Consider the following 21473-nt stretch of genomic DNA (forward strand, 5'->3'; position numbering starts at 1 on the left):
CGCTATTAGCGAGAGCTCTTCCGCAGAGAGGTTGGCAGAGATGTATGTGAAGGAAGTGGTAGCACGGCATGGAGTGCCGATCTCGATTGTTTCAGACCGAGATGTGCGTTTCACCTCTAGATTTTGGAAGAAATTCCATGAGGAATTGGGTACTAGACTACATTTCAGTACCGCGTACCACCCCCAGACTGACGGACAGAGTGAGCGGACAATTCAGACGCTCGAGGATATGCTCCGGGCATGTGTGTTGGACTTCGAAGGGAGTTGGGACACGAACTTACCCTTGGCGGGGTTTTCCTACAACAACAGCCATCATTCGAGCATTGGCATGCCACCCTTTGAGCTGTTGTATGGGAGGAGGTGTCGGTGTGACATCCCCATTTTCACGGCCAGAAAAGACCGATTTTGTTTATGTCTTATAAAAATCAGAGTTCTTCTTTAAATAAAAATGTTGCGGAATTTGTTCCCAGAAAAACATGATAAATACGTTATTAAAACATTTTCGGAGAAACGTATTTTATTCATTTCAAAACGTTTGGGATGTCATCGTTAATACAGAAACATAAGCATAAACAGAACTTACATTTATTTACACTAGTGACCTACATCTCTTTAAATCTCTCAGTGTAAAGTGACTTCGTATCAACACCTATGATATAAATAAACTGAGTGGGTCAGGTTGGGAAACCTGGTGAGTACATAGGGTTTTCAACCCACAATAATATAATTATTATGTTTAAACAATCAAGCAATTAAACCCAATTACCCATCCCCATTATCTTCTTTACTCTTAAGGATCTACCCTAAGAATCAGCTATTTCTCGTTCAGTTATTCCTAAGGATTATCCTAAGGAATTAGCACAAAGTACATCATAGCCACGGTTTACACAACGGGCACTAAGTCTGCATAGTCGCCAAGGTTTAGGCATCAAGTCTGCATGATCACCAAGGTTTAGGCATCAAGTCTGCATGATCACCAGGGTTTAGGCATCAAGTCTGCATGATCACCAGGATTTAGAGTACACCGGGTGAACACGTCATTCACAACACCTACAGGTTGCGAGCCTGCTAGTGTTCCACTAGACTGTCTAGAATAGTCCGTGGTTGTCATCCATACTCTGCTGAATGACGGGGCCATCATTTGGGAGAAAGGCTTCTCACATCGTCCACCTCTCATCCTCACCTCACGATCTATTTCACCTCTCAACTCATCATCCAACTCATACTCCATCTACCCATGTTTTACCCCAACATTATCGTAGATATAAAATACATATACAGTTTAAATCATTTAAAACATGTATAAAATCTTTCATCAGCATAGACAACAAGTATTCAGACAATATGCACACATAGCACGTAATTTATAATAGAATACTTCATATCTATGTGTAAGATGAAAGGGAACTATGCACTCACCTGATAGGTGGTGACTCAACACTCGGACAGCGCTTCGATACTCTCAAAATAACTTTCCTTCGATAAAACCTAGTACCAACACCACTAGGGTTTAGTCTAACGATAACCGCGGCAAATTAATAGTGTAGCTATTATTATTATTATATAAGCGTTAAATAAAACTCAATATAACTCATAATAATAGCCCAAACAATTATTTTAAGGTCCTAATAATGTTACTATAATTAATTAGAAGCTATATTAAAACTAGCGTAGGTGTAGCTCACTTACAGCGGGTTTTTCGCAAAACCGGGCTTCGCTGGAGCAGCATTTCCCGAGCCGAAAGGCTCTTTTCTCGAAGCCATCGGGCGCTTCGGGGCTTCCGCCTCGTGCTAGGGAGTTACCCTAGGCTTTGGGGGGTTAGGGAGGCTTAGAGAGAGAGTTTAGAGAGAGAAAGAAGGGCTCGAAGGTGTGAAGAGAAGGCTAGACCCGACACCTCTATTTATAGTGCAAAAATATGATGGACTCGCCGAGTAGGGGGGACCTACTCGCCGATTTGGTCCATGTGGTGGCCTTCTGGTGGCGCCACGTGTCCAATTCTGGTGGTGCCACGTCACCCCCTATCGCGTATCAGCCTTCAAACTTAGAAAAATCATAACTTTCGCATACGAGCTCCGTTTTCGACGTTCTTTTTTTCAACACGTAGTTAAAATCAAGATCTACAACTTTCATTTAGACTCCGTTGGCTAATTCTCAACCGATCTCAAATTTAACAGTAGGAGGCGTTTAGACTGTTAAATGACTGCGAAGAATTCATAACTCCTTCATACGGACTCCGTTTTCGTCTATCTTTTTACCGTTGAGTTCCTATTAATGAGATATTCAACTCTCATTTAGTTCGCGTAGGCCAAAAACCGCTTGAACTAAAATTCGAGTTTCGGGCTGTACACTGCTAAGCCGAATCTTAGAAAAATCATAACTTCCTCATACGAAGTCAGATTTGGGCGTTCTTTTTATCGACGCTATTAGTTTAACATATTCTACGACTTTCATTTAGATTGCTAAGGATAAATCTCGCTCTATCGTAAATTCACTATTTACGCTTCCCGGTGTCGTGTCGGTTTTGCCGTAAAACTTCGACGGGCCATAACTTCTTCGTTATAACTCGGATTTCGGCGTTCTTTATATGTACGGAAAGTCATTTTCGACCCCTATTGCCTCTAAATTGACTAGCCCAGATCTGCGGGCGTTACAATTATCTCCCCCTTAGGATGATTACGTCCCGGAATCATCAACGAAACAGGGCTCGTATAATGACTCCATACGTCATCTCTTCATCCTAGGTAATAATTATAACTTCTTTATTCCTTCGAGTCTATCTCTTAGACTTATTGACTGTAAGCAGTACTTGATAGTGCACCTGCTCTCTACCCTAGGTTAGACTCCAAATTGTGACCTATCATCATGTGATGCACGTTTAGACTCAGGTCTTGTAGAGTTAAATTCTAAAATAGAGTATGCCTCCCTTCATGTTTTAATGTGATATAATCACACTTTAACATGTAGCATTTCTAGCTACCAACTTCTTTAATAGCGAGCGCGATAGTTCTATTGATTGTTTTGATTTCAATTGTTTGGTTTAAGTCGAACGCTACATCAAACTTGGTTCTCTGAACCACATAACCTACTCATCGTAGTCGGACTCAATGTGATATGACCACTAGGGTCGAGATAACAACAATTTTCTTAGTCATTACCGAAACAATGGTAACGACATACTTGAATAAAATGAAATCAATTACTAGCTTCTTGGTAACCTTGTGACTTTCCCTGATCCAAGCGTGAGTCATGTGCTTCCGGTAGTATATGCATCTACTACCTTTCACACCTACTCATACTCGTCCCAAGTATTGTCTCGCAGTTTTCCCAAGTCACTATACAAGAAAATCACATAAGAGTTTAACACATCAGATAACAAAACGAAGGTTTTATTATATCTTGAAACTATTACATAGGTGTTCAATTTCACCCTAGACTATGCCTCTAATAGGCTACATCATACGACACTATGGCTACTGCATAACTTGATCTTCGGATATGAAGTCCTCATCCTTGATTCCTCGCACGGTTTTCTGCTTCGTCGAGGATCATGTGGAATGCCCGTGGTCTCGGTGACGTTTCTGGTCTTGCTGCTTTATTTTTCCCTGGGCAGTCCCTAGAAATATGCCCTTCCTTGCTACATCCATAACACACCTTCTTGTTGGACGCACACTTGCTAGCGTAATGCCCTGTCTTTCCACATTTGTAGCAAGTCACCTCCTCGCTACATTTCCCGAAGTGCTTCTTTTTACACTTCTCGCACCACTTGGTTTCACCTCCTCCTCCTTCTTCAGTCTTTGAGAATTTCCTTTCTTTGTTGGATTTTGAAGATACTTCATGCTTCCTTTTCTCGCCAACTTCAGCTCTCTCCAGACCTTTTTCCCTAATCTGGGTCTCAACATTCCTAGCTGCCCAGATGGCTCCTTTCAAAGTGGTTGCTTTCTTGACCATTGGTCCAAAGACTGCTGGTAATCCATGGGCAAACTTATTGACCTTGGAGAGCTCAGTTGGAACTAGATAAGGAACAAGCTTCATTTTCTCTATAAAACTTGCAGCATACTCGATGACACTCATCTTTCCCTTCTTTAGATTCTGAAACTCGTTGTTGATCTCCAGAAGATCCTGCTCAGAGCAGTACTGCATTTTTAACTACACCAGAAAATCCTCCCATGACATCTTGCTCGCTTCTCCTTTGGGCATCGAATCGGCTAGTAGCTTCAAACCAGCTTAGTACTCCAGATTTCAACAAAGGAACCCCGAGAGCGGTCTTCTGCCTGTTGCTACACTCGCAACTCTCAAACATCGTCTCCATCTCAGAGATCTAGTTCATGACTTCCACCGGCGTCGGGCTTCCAGATAGACTCGGTGGTTTGGACGCCATGAAATCCTTGTATTTGCATCCACGTCCATCATTTCCTCCATCCTGGTGGTTTTGCCTAACTATCGGTGGGTTGGCTTGACCAACAGTCCCACTATAGTTTCCCTCTTCAGTCTGCCCTTCGTTCAACTCGGGCTGTTCGATCTGTATGGTTGCTTCTTCTCGATATTGCTGGAGCAAACGTCTGGTTTCCTCCATTTGACGATCCAACATCACATGGATCATCGCTTGCACTCCGGCCATTGTTATTGGCTCAGCAGCGGTTACCACAACCGGTATTTGCTCAATCACTGGGGGTTGGTTTCGGTTCCTATTTGCATTCATGTTTCCGTTACGGGTCCTTGCCATCTTGATTTATACACCGAATAAGGTGAATCTAGACCTTTACTTAAGATTGACGTTTAAATCATCCTTATCACTCCGAAACGTTGATATGCTAGTTCTAATATCGTATTCGTACGTTTAGAATCCTAAACACATAAGGTTTCCAGATCCGGTCGGCAACAGACCATAGATCCGATCAAACTATAGCATCATTTAGCACGTAAAAGGAATTTAGGCATCATTCCTAAAATAAGCTAGTGCTTGTGTCTATTCAGGTGCATTACCTAAATCTATTTGACACACTCCTCACAATCATCACTTAGCATTCTAAGTTTAAGTCTAGAAATAAATCCATATTCCTATTCGCTTAAACTAATGCTCTGATACCAACTGTGACATCCCCATTTTCACGGCCAGAAAAGACCGATTTTGTTTATGCCTTTTAAAAATCAGAGTTCTTCTTTAAATAAAAATGTTGCGGAATTTGTTCCTAGAAAAACATGATAAATACGTTATTAAAACATTTTCGGAGAAACGTATTTTATTCATTTCAAAACGTTTGGGGTGTCATCGTTAATACAGAAACATAAGCATAAACAGAACTTACATTTATTTACACTAGTGACCTACATCTCTTTAAATCTCTCAGTGTAAAGTGACTTCGTATCAACACCTATGATATAAATAAACTGAGTGGGTCAGGTTGGGAAACCTAGTGAGTACATAGGGTTTTCAACCCACAATAATATAATTATTATGTTTAAACAATCAAGCAATTAAACCCAATTACCCATCCCCATTATCTTCTTTACTCTTAAGGATCTACCCTAAGAATCAGCTATTTCTCGTTCACTTATTCCTAAGGATTATCCTAAGGAATCGGCACAAAGTACATCATAGCCACGGTTTACACAACGGGCACTAAGTCTGCATAGTCGCCAGGGTTTAGGCATCAAGTATGCATGATCACCAAGGTTTAGGCATCAAGTCTGCATGATCACCAGGGTTTAGGCATCAAGTCTGCATGATCACCAGGATTTAGAGTACACCGGGTGAACACGTCGTTCACAACACCTACAGGTTGCGAGCCTGCTAGTGTTCCACTGGACTATCCAGAATAGTCTGTGGTTTTCATCCATACTCTGTTGAATGACGGGGCCATCATTTGGGAGAAAGGCTTCTCACATCGTCCACCTCTCATCCTCACCTCACGGTCTATTTCACCTCTCAACTCATCATCCAACTCATACTCCATCTACCCATGTTTTACCCCAACATTATCGTAGATATAAAATACATATACAGTTTAAATCATTTAAAACATGTATAAAATCTTTCATCAGCACATACAACAAGTATTCAGACAATATGCACACATAGCACGTAATTTATAATAAAATACTTCATATCTATGTGTAAGATGAAAGGGAACTATGCAATCACCTGATAGGTGGTGACTCAACACTCGGACAACGCTTCGATACTCTCAAAACAACTTTCCTTCGATAAAACCTAGTACCAACACCACTAGGGTTTAGTCTAACGATAACCGCGGCAAATTAATAGTCTAGCTATTATTATTATTATATAAGCGTTAAATAAAACTCAATATAACTCATAATAATAGCCCAAACAATTATTTTAAGGTCCTAATAATGTTACTATAATTAATTAGAAGTTATATTAAAACTAGCGTATGTGTAGCTCACTTACAGCGGGTTTTTCGCAAAACCGGGCTTCACTGGAGCAGCGTTTCCCGAGCCGAAAGGCTCTTTTCTCAGAGTCGTCGGGCGCTCCGGGGCTTCCGCCTCGTGCTAGGGAGTTACCCTAGGCTTTGGGGGGTTAGGGAGGCTTAGAGAGAGAGTTTAGAGAGAGAAAGAAGGGCTTGAAGGTGTGAAGAGAAGGCTAGACCCGACACCTCTATTTATAGTGCAAAAATCTGATGGACTCGCTGAGTAGGGGGGACCTACTCGCCGAGTTGGTCCATGTGGTGGCCTTCTGGTGGTGCCACGTCACCCCCTATCGCGTATCAGCCTTCAAACTTAGAAAAATCATAACTTTCGCATACGAGCTCCGTTTTTGATGTTCTTTTTTTCAACACGTAGGTAAAATCAAGATCTACAACTTTCATTTAGACTCCGTCAGCTAATTCTCGACCGATCTCAAATTTAACAGTAGGAGGCGTTTAGACTGTTAAATGACCGCGAAGAATTCATAACTCCTTCATACGGACTCCGTTTTCGTCTGTCTTTTTACCGTTGAGTTCCTATTATTGATATATTCAACTCTCATTTAGTTCGCGTAGGTGAAAAACCGCTCGAACTAAAATTCGAGTTTCGGGTTGTACACTGCTAAGCCGAATCTTAGAAAAATCATAACTTCCTCATACGAAGTCAGATTTGGGCGTTCTTTTTATCGACGCTATTAGTTTAACATATTCTACGACTTTCATTTAGATTGATAAGGATAAATCTTGCTCTATCGTAAATTCACTATTTACGCTTCCCGGTGCCGTGCCGGTTTTACCGTAAAACTTCGACGGGCCATAACTTCTTCGTTATAACTCGGATTTCGGCGTCCTTTATATGTACGGAAACCTTGTGACATATTCTACAACTTGGTTAAGATTATTTATTCTAAATAATCTTTTGTCGAAAAGTCATTTTTGACCCCTATTGCCTCTAAATTGACTAGCCCGAATCTGCGGGCGTTACAGTCGGACCCCCATTTGTTAGGTAGAAGTGGGGCAGCATCTGATGGGTAGTACGTAGATAGTGCTTCAGATGTCAGAGCAGATCCAGCAGGTCAGGCAGAGGTTGTTGACCGCTCAGAGTCGCCAGAAGAGTTATGCTGATAGGCGACGATCTGAGCTCGAATTTAAGGTCGGTGATTTGGTGCTCCTGAAGGTATCTCCTTGGAAAGGAGTGATCCGATTTAGGAAGAGGGGCAAGTTGGGACCCCGGTATATTGGGCTGTTTAGAGTGATCGCAAAGGTGGGCAGGGTAGCGTATCGCTTGGAGCTACCTGCAGAGTTGGGTTAGATTCATGACACCTTTCACGTGCCGCAGTTACGAAAATGAATAGCAGATGAGTCGGCAGTGGTGCCGTTGGGGGATATTCAGGTGGATGCGAGTCCGAATTATGCTGAGAGACTGGTGGCGATCAGGGATCGGAAGATCAAGGTTTTGAGGAACAAGGATGTGCCTCTGGTTTTGGTTCAGTGGCAACATCGGAAGGGGCCTGAGATGACTTGGGAGACAGAGTCAGAGATGCGAGGGCAGCATCCAAAGTTGTTCGAGGAATGAGACTTCGGGGGCGAAGTCTGGTTCTAGTGGGGGAGAATTGTAACACCCCGAGATTCAGGTACATTTCTTTCATCCTTGTTCTTTGTGGATTGGTCATGTTTATTCCTTGAGTGGAGTTTTTCTTTAGCAAGTGAGTATGTTGGGCGTACCAGAGGGGTATGTTGCGTGTACTCATGCGCTTAAATTGAACGCGATATCGCCAAGGTACGCTAGGCGTACCCAGAGTTATGTCGGGCGTACCCGGCCTAGGTGCAAAACCCTAATTCGTCTAGTGCACTATTTAAAGGGTGCTAAGGCTCATTTCTCAGCCTCCATATCAGTGAGTGAAACCCTAAAAGAGATCTTCCCACCGTCCTTAGTGTGTTTGATTGTTATTGGAGCTAATTGTGCTTTGGTGACTTAGTGAAGAAGAAGGAAAGGAGTTCTTGGAAGCTAAAGCTTGAGGTGCCATTTTGGATCTGAGATCTACAGAGCAAGGGACTACACTTAGAGGTATAAAGTTCAAAACTTTCCTCTTCTTTTGATTTGTTGTTGCATGTGCTTTTGCTAGGGCTAAAAACCCTAAAGGTGGAGACTTTATGAGTGTAAAGTGCTCCATGGTCCGAGATCTGTCCCCATTCAGTACTATTATGTAACGCCCGGGTTTCAGGGCTAAACATTTTTGTCAATGTAATAGTCTAGGTCAACTATTGTAACTCTTTTTGAAGTAATAAATATAAAATATTTGAGTATTATGTGAATTATGTGTGTTTATCTGTTTATTATTTAATTATAAATGTATAATTAATAAAGAATAAAAATGAGCGTCAAAATTAAAGTGTGAGATAATCCCAATATTTCTACACAAAGTTGTAGAATATGTCTCAAGGTTTCCGTAGATATAAAGAATGCCGAAATCCGAGCTATAACGAAGAAGTTATGACCCGCCGAAGTTTTACGGCAAAACCGGCACGACACCGGGAGACGTAAATAGTGAATTCACGATAGAAGACTTTTTAGCCTTAGCAATCTAAACAAAAGTCGTAGAATATGTTAAACTAAGAACATCGATAAAAAGAACGCCCAAATCTGACTTCGTATGAAGAAGTTATGATTTTTCTAAGATTCGGCTTAGCAGTGCACGGCCCGAAACTCGAATTTTAGTTCAAGCGGTTTTTGGCTTACGCGACCTAAATGAGAGTTGAAGATCTCATTCATAGGAACTCAACGGTAAAAAGACAGACGAAAACGGAGTCCGTATGAAGGAGTTATGAACTCTTCGCGGTCATTTAACAGTCTAAACGCCTCCTACTGTTAAATTTGAGATCGATCGAGAATTAGCCGACGGAGTCTAAACGAAAGTTGTAGATCTTGATTTTACCTACGCGTGGATATAAAGAACATCGAAAACGGAGCTCGTATGCGAAAGTTATGATTTTTCTAAGTTTGAGGGCTGACACGCGATAGGGGTGACGTCGCACCACCAGAATTGGACACGTGGCACCACCAGAAGGCCACCACATGGACCAACTCGGCGAGTAGGTCCCCCCTACTCGGCGAGTCCATCAGAATCCTCCCCTATAAATAGAGGTGTCGGGTTCCCTCATTTCCTCACCCCTCACCCCTCTTATTTCTCTCTCTAAACTCTCTCTCTAAGCTCCCTAACCCCCCCTAAAAGCCTAGGTAAACCCCCTAGCACCCGAAGGAAGCCCCGAGGCTCCCGGAGTCCCGAGAAAAGAGCCTTTCGGCTCGGGAATGCTACTCCAGCGAAGCCCGGTTTTCGAGAAAAACCCGCTGTAAGTGAGCTGTACCTATCCTATCTTTAGTTTAGCTTATGTTTTAATATAGGAATGTTATTAGGTCCTTAAAATAATTATTTGGGCTATTATTATGAGTTATATTAAGTGTTATTAACGCTTATATAATAATAATAATAGTCAGACAATTAATTTGTCATGGTTATCATTAGACTAAACCCTAGTGGTATCGATACTAGGTTTTATCGAAGGAATATCATTTTGAGAGTATCGAAGCGCTGTCCGAGTGCTGAGTCACCACCTAATCAAGTGAGTGCATAGTTACTTTCAACTTACACATAGATATGAAGTATTTTATATAAATTACGTGCTATGTGTGCATATTATCTGAATACTTGCTATCTATGCTAGATGAACGTTGTTATACATGTTTTCAATTTTATATCTACGAAAATGTTGGGGTAAAACATGGGTAGATGTAATAGGTGATGTGTGATAAAATGATGAGAGGCCTCGATGTTGTTGTTGTTGATCCAGTCATCTAGCGGAGTATAGATGACGACCACGGACTCATCTAGACAGTCCAGTGGAACACTAGCAGGCTCGCAACCTGTAGGTGTTGTGAACGATGTGTTCACCGGTGTACTCCATCCCCCACATGGTTACCTATTAGGACATTTATTGTTGAGGAACCCCCTTAGCAGTAGTGTCCGTCCCGATGATGATCCTTAGGCTAGGTCCCTTATGATAGGTGTTTAGGGATGTAAAGTGAGGATAACGGGAACGGGTAATCGGGTTATTGTTGATCGATGAAATTAATAAACTTATTTATTGTGGGTTGAAAACCCTATGTGCTCACCAGGCTCCCAAGCCTGACCCACTCAATTTTATGTATTACAGGTAGTGGTGCATGAGCATAGGTGTGATGTTTGGATGAGGGATTACGGATATAGGCCTGTAGATATGAAATAATGTAGTAAGGCTTATATTGTACTGTTTATACTTTTGATCTGTACGAACATGACATCCCGAGTCTTTTAATGAAATACATTTCTATGGAAATGCTTTTGATAAATCTTTATCATATTATTGTTTTAGGACAAATTCCGCAACCCTTTTATTAAAAGATAACTCTGATTTTGAAATAAAGTATAAACAAAACTGGTCTTTTCTGGCCGTGATTTTGGGGATGTCACATATTAGTGATTTAGAGCCATAAAGTTTCCATCTTTAGTGTTAGTTTGAGGTCATGCTTGAGTAATAAGCCTTCTAGTGTTAGAGGATGGAATATTATGGGAGTTGGTGGCTTGTTCAACCATGCAAAGGCATAAAGTCATCAACTTTATGGATTAAGAGGCTTATATGTGGTCAGATCTAGAATTTCGACGTGAGTCTTAACTATTTAAGACCTAAAGAGTTAAGGGGCTGAAGCTGGGGAGTACGTCGGGCGTAATCCCAGTACGCGCCGCGTACTGGGTGGCGTTCCCCAATCCTGAGATGCAGCCGGGTATGCTCAGCGTACACATCTGGTACGCACAGCGTAACCCAGAAAGTTAACTTTTGGGTTGACTTTTAGGGTATGGTCTATTGTGGGGCCTTTTGAGTTGTGAGAGGGGTAAAATGGTCTTTTACCCTTCTGAGAGTGTCATAAGAGGACATAGTCCAGCCTTTGAGAGTTATAATAATTAGGGTATTTATTTTATATGATTAGGCGGAGGTTAGACCAGCGTTACTGAGTCAGAGATTACCGAGATACCCGAGGTGAGTCTTTTCACTATACTTTACCTAGTGTGGTAACCGAGTTATGTGATGGAGTATTTTAGAGTTATATGCCAGTGTAATTGCATGTTATTTATTGTGATATGTGCTATGCATGATTCAGAGTTACAGAGTTAGGACCTTCGGGTCCACAGAGTTAGGGCCAGAGGGCCCATAGAGAGTTGGGGCTGGAGGGCCCCACTGAGACACATAGACCTGAGGGTCAACAGAGTTACAGCCTCAAGTGGCTATTATGTGTTAGAGTGGTATTTTGGGGAACTCACTAAGCATTTATGCTTACAGTGTTATGTGTTATGTGTTACAGGTACCAGTGATGATCGCGGGAAGGCGTCGGCATGATTCGTACACACGCACACCGGAGTTTATGTATTTTGATCTTGGGTTTTGTACTGATACAATGTTGACACAATGTTTTTATTTATGAATACAAATGATATTTTATGGTTTTCAAAAGTGAAAAATTGTTCAAATTTTTAAGGTGTTACAAAACTCTTCTTCTCTTAGCTCTATTTTCAATTTCGTAAATTAGGGGAAACCCCAAATTTGAAATCAGCTCCATCTATTAGGTTTTTGTTTTCTAACCTATATTGGGTTGGTTTGATGATTATAAACACAATACAACCATCTTTTTGATGGATTTGAGGATTTGCCGGAAAACCACATAAAACCTAGAAACCCAAATTGGGGATATTGCAATTGATGGTGAAATTGGATTGTATTCCATCACCTAGATGTTGTTTGATGAAAAGGAATCCAATTGGAATACTCAAACACGTCCGTGATGGTAGAATCATGTATAAGTTAGGATTGAAGTGGATTTGGGGACAATATGTTGAAACCAATGGAATCCTTTGTAGTTGAGCAATTTATGAGTAAAGTAAACCATAATCATAAATGGATACTCTTGGAATGATTTGAATTCAAAACAGAAGGTTTTACTTGATTCCTAGGTTGATAAATGGAGTTATTGACCATAAGGGCATCTAAGAAGTGAATGACAATGATAAATACATAATGATTGGCATCTAAGAAGTGAATGCCATTCATTAAAATGAACTGACACTCTACACATGTTATTGGAGCATTAACTTGACGGGATGCTAGTGAAGTTCTAACTCTAGTGAGTGTTTTAGCCCAAGGGTAATTTGGGAACATGGAATGGAACTGAGGATTCCATAGTTACATTAGGTACTTACAATGAGAGTAATTGTGGTTTTATGTACTTGAAAACATTCATATGTGTATTCAACGAGTTAGGAGAAAACTATGTGAATTTTAGAATGTGCAATTGGAAATTAGCCTAGTTAAACCTTCATTTAAGCTCAAAGATCATCATATCCTTAAAGGCTTCAGTGAGAACTTAATGGATTAAGTGGGGTGTGTTTGGATGATAAAACACATCAAATTTGGCAGTGGTTTCAACTAGAGTTCGAGCGGGTTCGCAATTAGACATATTTGCTCGGGCTAGAAATTTCCGTAGTGTATTTTTCTTGAGATAGAAACATTCCATGACGATCTCTAGTGACCGAAATATCAAGAAAGTAATTTAAGGAGCCCAAGTCAGTCATCGAAAATTCTGAACTCAAGGTGGTTATGTGTGACATCCCCAAAATCACGGCCAGAAAAGACCGGTTTTGTTTATACTTTATTTCAAAATCAGAGTTATCTTTTAATAAAAGGATTGCGGAATTTGTCCCAAAACAATAATATGATAAAGATTTATCAAAAGCATTTCCATAGAAATGTATTTCATTAAAAGACTCGGGATGTCATGTTCGTACAGATCAAAAGTATAAACAGTACAATATAAGCCTTACTACATTATTTCATATCTACAGGCTTATATCCGTAATCCCTCGTCCAAAACATCACACCTATGCTCATGCGCCACTACCTGTAATACATAAAACTGAGGGGGTCAGGCTTGGGAGCCTGGTGAGCACATAGGGTTTTCAACCCACAATAAATAAGTTTATTAATTTCATCAATCAACAATAACCCGATTACCCGTTCCCGTTATCCTCACTTTACGTCCCTAAACACCTATCATAAGGGACCTAGCCTAAGGATCATCATCGGGACGGACACTACTGCTAAGGGGATTCCTCAACAATAAATGTCCTAATAGGCAACCATGTGGGGGATGGAGTACACCGGTGAACACATCGTTCACAACACCTACAGGTTGCGAGCCTGCTAGTGTTCCACTGGACTGTCTAGAAGAGTCCGTGGTCGTCATCTATACTCCGCTAGATGACTGGATCAACAACAACAACATCGAGGCCTCTCATCATTTTATCACACATCACCTATTACATCTACCCATGTTTTACCCCAACATTTTCGTAGATATAAAATACATATACAGTTTAAATCATTGAAAACATGTATAACAACGTTCATCTAGCATAGATAGCAAGTATTCAGATAATATGCACACATAGCACGTAATTTATATAAAATACTTCATATCTATGTGTAAGTTGAAGGTAACTATGCACTCACCTGATTAGGTGGTGACTCAGCACTCGGACAGCGCTTCGATACTCTCAAAATGATATTCCTTCGATAAAACCTAGTATCGATACCACTAGGGTTTAGTCTAATGATAACCGTGACAAATTAATTGTCTGAGTATTATTAAGCATTAATAATACTTGATATATCTCATAATAATAGCCCAAATAATTATTTTAAGGACCTAATAACATTCCTATAATTATTTGAAAGCTATATTAAAAATTGCATAAGCGTAGCATACTTACAGCGAATTTTATCGAAAACCGGAACTTAATTGGAGCAGCGTTTCGAAACCGAAAAACTCCTTTTTTCTCGGGACTCCGGGAGCCTCGGGGCTTCCTTAGGGTGCTAGGGGTTTAACTAGGGCTTAGGGGTGGTTTGGAACCTTAGAGAGAGAAAGAAACTAGAGAGAGAATGAGAAATGGTGTGAAAAATGAGGGCACCTTCGGCCCCCTTTTATAGGCGCGAGGGCCTCGGATACGCGGCGCGTAGCTCGGAGGTGGCTGCCAGCTCGCAACAGCTGGCTCGCACTCGGACTCGGACGGATAAGGCCGAAGGTACGCGGGGCGTACCGGACCTCGTACGCGGGGCGTAATGCGAGTCGTCATGGCGTGATCCGGAGCGAAGCCTTGGTCAGCAAGCAACGGCTCAGAAGCGGCCACGTCATCATCTTCGCAACAGGTTTCGCATTTTCGAGTCCTAACTTCAAAAATTCGTAACTTTCGCATACGAGCTCCGTTTTTGACGTTCTTTATATCCACGCGAAGGTGGGAACATACTCTACAACTTTCGTTTAGACTTCGTTGGCTAATTTTGACTCGATTTTAAATTTTATTTTATCAACGGGTCGGGATAGGATTGGTCTGTTAAATCCTCATAACTTCTTCATCCGACATCCGTTTTTTCCCATCTTTTTCTCGTTACGTTACTCTTAACAAGATCTTCGATTCTCGTTTAGGTCGTGTCGGCTATAAACCGCTCGATCAAACATTTGAATTTCGGGGAGTACACTGCTAGTCCGAAACTTCGAAAAATCGTAACTTCTTCATACGGAGTCAGATTTGGGTGTTCTTTTTATTGATGTTCTTAGTTTAACATATTCTACGACTTTTGTTTATATTTCTAAGGCTAAAAAGTCTTCTATCATAAATTCACTATTTTATGTCTTCCGGTGCCGTGTCGGTTTTGCCGTAAAACTTCGGCGGGTCATAACTTCTTCGTTATAGCTCGGATTTCGGCGTTCTTTATATGTACGGAAACCTTGAGACATATTCTAAAACTTTATGTAGAGATATCGGGATTATCTCACACTTTAATTTTGACGCTCATTTTTATTCTTTATTAATTATACATTTATAATTAAACAATAAACACACAATCACACATAATTCACATAATACTCAAATATTTCATATTTATTACTTCAAAAAGAGTTACAATAGTTGACCTAGACTATTACATTGACAAAAATGCTTAGCCCTGAAAACCCGGGTGTTACAATTCTCTCCCCCTTAGGATGATTCTGTCCCGGAATCATGCATCAGCAAACAGATGTGGATAACAACTCATCATGTCATCCTCTGTTTCCCAAGTGAGATTCGGCCCATCCGAATGTTTCCATTGGACTAGCACTAAGTCGACCATCTTGCGTCGTAACTTCTTAGTCTTACGGTCAACAATTGCCTCGGGCTCTTCGATCAGCCTTTTATTCTCATCCATCCTTAACTCTGAGATTGGAATTATGTCGGGAATATCTCCCATGAATTTCCTCAAATAACACACATGGAAGGTGTTATGAATACCATTGAGTTCTTCAGGCAATTCCAGCTTGTAAGCTTGGTTCCCAATCCTCTGAAGAACTTTGAACGGTCCAATAAACCTTGGACTCAACTTTGCTCGTTTCCCAAATCTTATAAGTCCCTTCCACGGTGAGACTTTAAGTAAAACGGCATCCCCAACTTCGAAGGTTATCGGTCGTCTTTTCTTGTCGGCATAGCTCTTCTGACGATCCTGAGCTGCTAACATTCTTTCCCTAATCACCTTCAATTTCTCAGCAGTCTCATGGACTATCTCGGAGCCCATAAACTGCTTCTCTCCGGCTTCAAGCCAACAAGACGGCGTACAACACTTCTGTCCATACAAGGCCTGATAAGGTGCCATCTTGATGCTCGAGTGAAAACTATTGTTGTAGGAAAATTCTACTAGAGGTAAGTGGTCGTCCCAATTCCCTTGGAATTTGAGGGTACATGCTCTCAGCATATCTTCCAACGTCTGAATCGTTCTTTTGCTCTGACTATCAGTTTGCGGATGGTAAGCAGTACTCAAACACAACTTTGTACCCAACTCCTCTTGTAGACTCCTCCAAAACCTCGACGTGAAACGACTATCACGATCTGACACAATCGTAAGAGGGACACCGTGAAGTCTTACAATTTCCTTCACGTAAGCATTTGCGAGCTTATCCATAGACCACTTCTCGTTGGCTGCTATGAAGTGTGCACTCTTGGTGAAACGATCCACGACTACCCAAATCATGTCGTGTCCGTTCTTTGTTCTGGGCCGTTTAGTCACAAAATCCATGGTGATGTCTTCCCATTTACCCATGGGTACAGGTAAAGGTTCTAAACTCCCATACGGTTTCTGATGTTGTGCCTTAACCCTCACACATGTTACGCACTCAGCCACATACTTCGCAACATCGAGCTTCATCGTCGGCCACCAGTAGTAGGGTTTTAGGTCCCTATACATTTTAGTGCTATCGGGATGAATCGAGTACATGGTCTTGTGTGCTTCTTCCATTAGAAGATCTCTTATTCCTCCTATCTTAGGTACCCAAATTCGAGCTTGGAATACCTTCAGTCCTTGACTGTTCGTACCGAACACTAACGTTTTTCCCAAACGTTCTTCCTTTCGGTCATTCTTTTCTAAGGCTTCTTTTTGAGCTTTCCTGATACTTTCCACAATCGTCGAGACGACTTCAATTCTTAACGCTCTTGGCCTTTCTCTTTCAAGATTGACTTTCCGACTGAGAGCATCAGCAACAATGTTTGCTTTACCTGGGTGGTAAAGTATCTCACAGTCGTAGTCTTTGAGAAGTTCTAGCCAGCGTCGTTGCCTCATGTTCAACTCCTTCTGATTAAAGAGATACTGGAGACTCTTATGATCAGTGAAGAGCTTGCACTTCGTGCCGTAGAGGTAATGCCTCCATATCTTTAAGGCAAATACTACCGCTGCCAACTCTAGATCATGAGTGGGGTAGTTCTTTTCGTGCTCTTTCAATTGTCGAGATGCGTATGCTATCACCTTTTCTCTTTGGGTCAGAACACAACCCAACCCGACTCCATATGCATCACTATAAACTGCGAAATCTTCGACTCCATCGGGTAGAGAAAGTATCGGTGCTTCACATAACTTCTTCTTTAGCTTCTCGAACGCCTCATCGTGTTTCTCACTCCATGTATACGTAGCTCCTTTATGGGTCAAAGCTGTTAATGGAGCAGCTATCGAAGAAAAACCTTGGATAAACCGTCGATAATATCCGGCTAATCCTAGAAAGCTTCGAATCTCCGTGGGACTCTTCGGACGTTCCCACTTCATTACAGCCCCGATCTTGGCGGGGTCAACCATTATTCCTTCTTGGTTAACAACATGACCCAAGAATTGGACTTCCCGTATCCAAAAGTCGCATTTGGAGAACTTTGCAAAAAGCTTCTCCTTCTTTAACACCTCCAATACTTCTTGTAGATGCTTGCCATGCTCCTCCTGGCTTTTCGAGTAAATGAGAATGTCATCGATGAACACTATCACAAATTTATCGAGGAATGGTTTACAAACCCTATTCATCAAATCCATGAATGCTGCAGGAGAATTGGTTAGTCCGAATGACATAACCAAGAACTCGTAGTGTCCATATCTTGTTCTAAATGTAGTCTTCTCAATATCCTGCTCTCTCACCTTCAGTTGATGATATCCTGACCTAAGATCGATCTTTGAGAAGTAGCTCGAACCTTGCAGCTGATCGAATAGATCATCAATCCTCGGCAATGGATACTTGTTCTTCACCATTGCCTTATTCAACTCTCGGTAGTCTATGCACATCCTCATGCTTTCGTCTTTCTTCTTCACGAATAACACCGGAGCTCCCCAGGGTGATGAACTAGGTCGAATGAATCCGCTGTCCAACAACTCCTGAAGTTGCGTCATGAGCTCCTTCATCTCCGTCGGTGCTAATCGGTAAGGTGCCTTTGCTATCGGTGTTGTTCCTGGTAACAAGTCTATACGGAACTCCACTTGTCTATTAGGTGGTAATCCGGGAAGATCTTCGGGAAAGATTTCTGGATAATCGCACACAACCGGTATATTCTGCACCTCTTTCTTTTCCTTCTTAGCATCGATTACGAATGCCAAGTATGATGCACATCCTTTGGACAAACATTTCCTGGCTTTCATCAGGGAGATGATTCCAGAAGTTACTCTGCGTTTGTCCCCGTACACCATAAATGATTCCTTTCCGGGTGGGTTTATCCTAACTATCTTCTTTCGGCATAATATCTCGGCATCATTGGCGCTAAGCCAATCCATACCCAAAACGATGTCGAAACCGTTTAACTCTATGGGTAATAGTTCCTCATGGAATTCGTTTCCGTTTAGGTCAATGACGATGTTCCTAATACGATTACTAACAGGTACGAATTTGCCACTGGCAACTTCTACAATTAGGGCGTTATCAAGTTTTTCTACAGGTAATGCTAATTTCGCACTAAATTTATGCGACACAAAGGAGTAGTTGGCTCCAGAATCAAACAGTATATTTGCAGGCAAACCATTTACAAGAAAGGTACCTGAAGCGACGTCTGCTGCCTCCTTTGCAGCCTCGAGCGTCATCTGGAAGGCTCTCGCCTTCGGCTTCGGTGGTATGTTGGGTCTTCCTGCCTCCTTCTTCTTCGGGCAGTCCTTCAAAATGTGCCCTTCTTCATTACACCCATAACAGGCCTTCTGGTTAAGGGTGCATTCATTGGCATAGTGCCCAGGCTTTCCGCATTTGTAACAAGTGACCCCTCCATCACACTTCCCAGAGTGCTTCTTCTTGCACTTGTCACACCACTTTGCTTCTGATCCTCCTCCTCTCGAACTAGACTTCGAGAATCTACCTTTCTTACCGGACCTCGAGGATCCGTCAAATTTCCGTTTCTCTCCCACTTCCGCTCTCTCCAGACCCTTTTCTCGTATCTGGGTCTCCACATTCTTAGCAGCCCAGATGGCAGCTTTTAGAGTGGTAGTTTGCTTGACCATTGGACCGAAGTCCGCTGGTAATCCGAGGGCAAATTTGTTAACCTTGGAGAGTTCAGTTGGGACGAGGTGAGGAACAAGCTTCATTTCCTCAGTAAAGCTTGCAGCGTATTCAGTAACGCTCATTCTTCCCTTCTTTAGATTCTGGAATTCGTTGCTGATCTCCAAAAGATCCTGCTCAGAGCAGTATTGCATCTTCAACTGTACCATAAAATCCTCCCACGACATTTTGCTTGCTTCACCTTTGGGCATTGAATCAGCTAATAGCTTCCACCAGCTTAGTACTCCAGATTTCAATAGAGGAACTGCAAGAGCAGTCTTCTGCCTATTGCTACACTCGCAGCTCTCAAACATTGTCTCCATCTCAGAGATCCAGTTCATGACTTCCACCGGCGTCGGGCTTCCGGATAGACTCGGTGGCTTGGATGCCATGAAATCCTTGTATTTGCATCCACGTCCATCATTTCCTCCATCCTGGTGGTTTTGCCTAACTATCGGTGGGTTGGCTTGACCAATAGTCCCACTGTAGTTTCCTTCTTCAGTCTGCCCTTCGTTCAACTCGGGCTATTCGATCTGAATAGTCGCTTCCTCTCGATTTTGCTGGAGCAAACACCTGGTTTCCTCCATTTGACGATCCAACATTGCCTAGATCATCGCTTGCACTCTAGCCATCGTTATTGGTCCGGCAACGGCTTCCACAACTGGTATTTGCTCGATCACGGGGGGTTGGTGTCCGTTCCCATTTGCGTTTACGTTTCCGCTACGGGTCCTTACCATCTTGATCTATACACTGAATAAGGTGAATTCAGATCTTTATTTAGGAGAGACGTTTTAAATCGTCCTTATCACTCCGAAACGTTTACATGCTAGTTCTAATAGCGTAGTCGTACGTTTAGAATCCTAAACACATAAGGTTTCCAGATCCGGTCGGTAACAGACCATATATCCGAACAAAATAACAGCATATCATGCATAAAGCATTTAGCACATAAAAGCATTTTAGGCACAATTCCTAAAATAAGCTAGTGCTCACACCTCACAATCATCGCTTAGCATTCTAAGTTTAAGTCTAGAAATCCTACAAATTCCTAGTTCGCTTAAACTAATGCTCTGATACCAACTGTGACATCCCCAAAATCACGGCCAGAAAAGACCGGTTTTGTTTATACTTTATTTCAAAATCAGAGTTATCTTTTAATAAAAGGATTGCGGAATTTGTCCCAAAACAATAATATGATAAAGATTTATCAAAAGCATTTCCATAGAAATGTATTTCATTAAAAGACTCGGGATGTCATGTTCGTACAGATCAAAAGTATAAACAGTACAATATAAGCCTTACTACATTATTTCATATCTACAGGCTTATATTCGTAATCCCTCGTCCAAAACATCACACCTATGCTCATGCGCCACTACCTGTAATACATAAAACTGAGGGGGTCAGGCTTGGGAGCCTGGTGAGCACATAGGGTTTTCAACCCACAATAAATAAGTTTATTAATTTCATCAATCAACAATAACCCGATTACCCGTTCCCGTTATCCTCACTTTACGTCCCTAAACACCTATCATAAGGGACCTAGCCTAAGGATCATCATCGGGACGGACACTACTGCTAAGGGGATTCCTCAACAATAAATGTCCTAATAGGCAACCATGTGGGGGATGGAGTACACCGGTGAACACATCGTTCACAACACCTACAGGTTGCGAGCCTGCTAGTGTTCCACTGGACTGTCTAGAAGAGTCCGTGGTCGTCATCTATACTCCGCTAGATGACTGGATCAACAACAACAACATCGAGGCCTCTCATCATTTTATCACACATCACCTATTACATCTACCCATGTTTTACCCCAACATTTTCGTAGATATAAAATACATATACAGTTTAAATCATTGAAAACATGTATAACAACGTTCATCTAGCATAGATAGCAAGTATTCAGATAATATGCACACATAGCACGTAATTTATATAAAATACTTCATATCTATGTGTAAGTTGAAGGTAACTATGCACTCACCTGATTAGGTGGTGACTCAGCACTCGGACAGCGCTTCGATACTCTCAAAATGATATTCCTTCGATAAAACCTAGTATCGATACCACTAGGGTTTAGTCTAATGATAACCGTGACA

The sequence above is a fragment of the Lactuca saligna genome, chromosome 7 (genome assembly GCF_052625555.1).
Source record: "Lactuca saligna cultivar CGN05327 chromosome 7, ASM5262555v1, whole genome shotgun sequence".
Taxonomy (NCBI): Eukaryota; Viridiplantae; Streptophyta; class Magnoliopsida; order Asterales; family Asteraceae; genus Lactuca; species Lactuca saligna.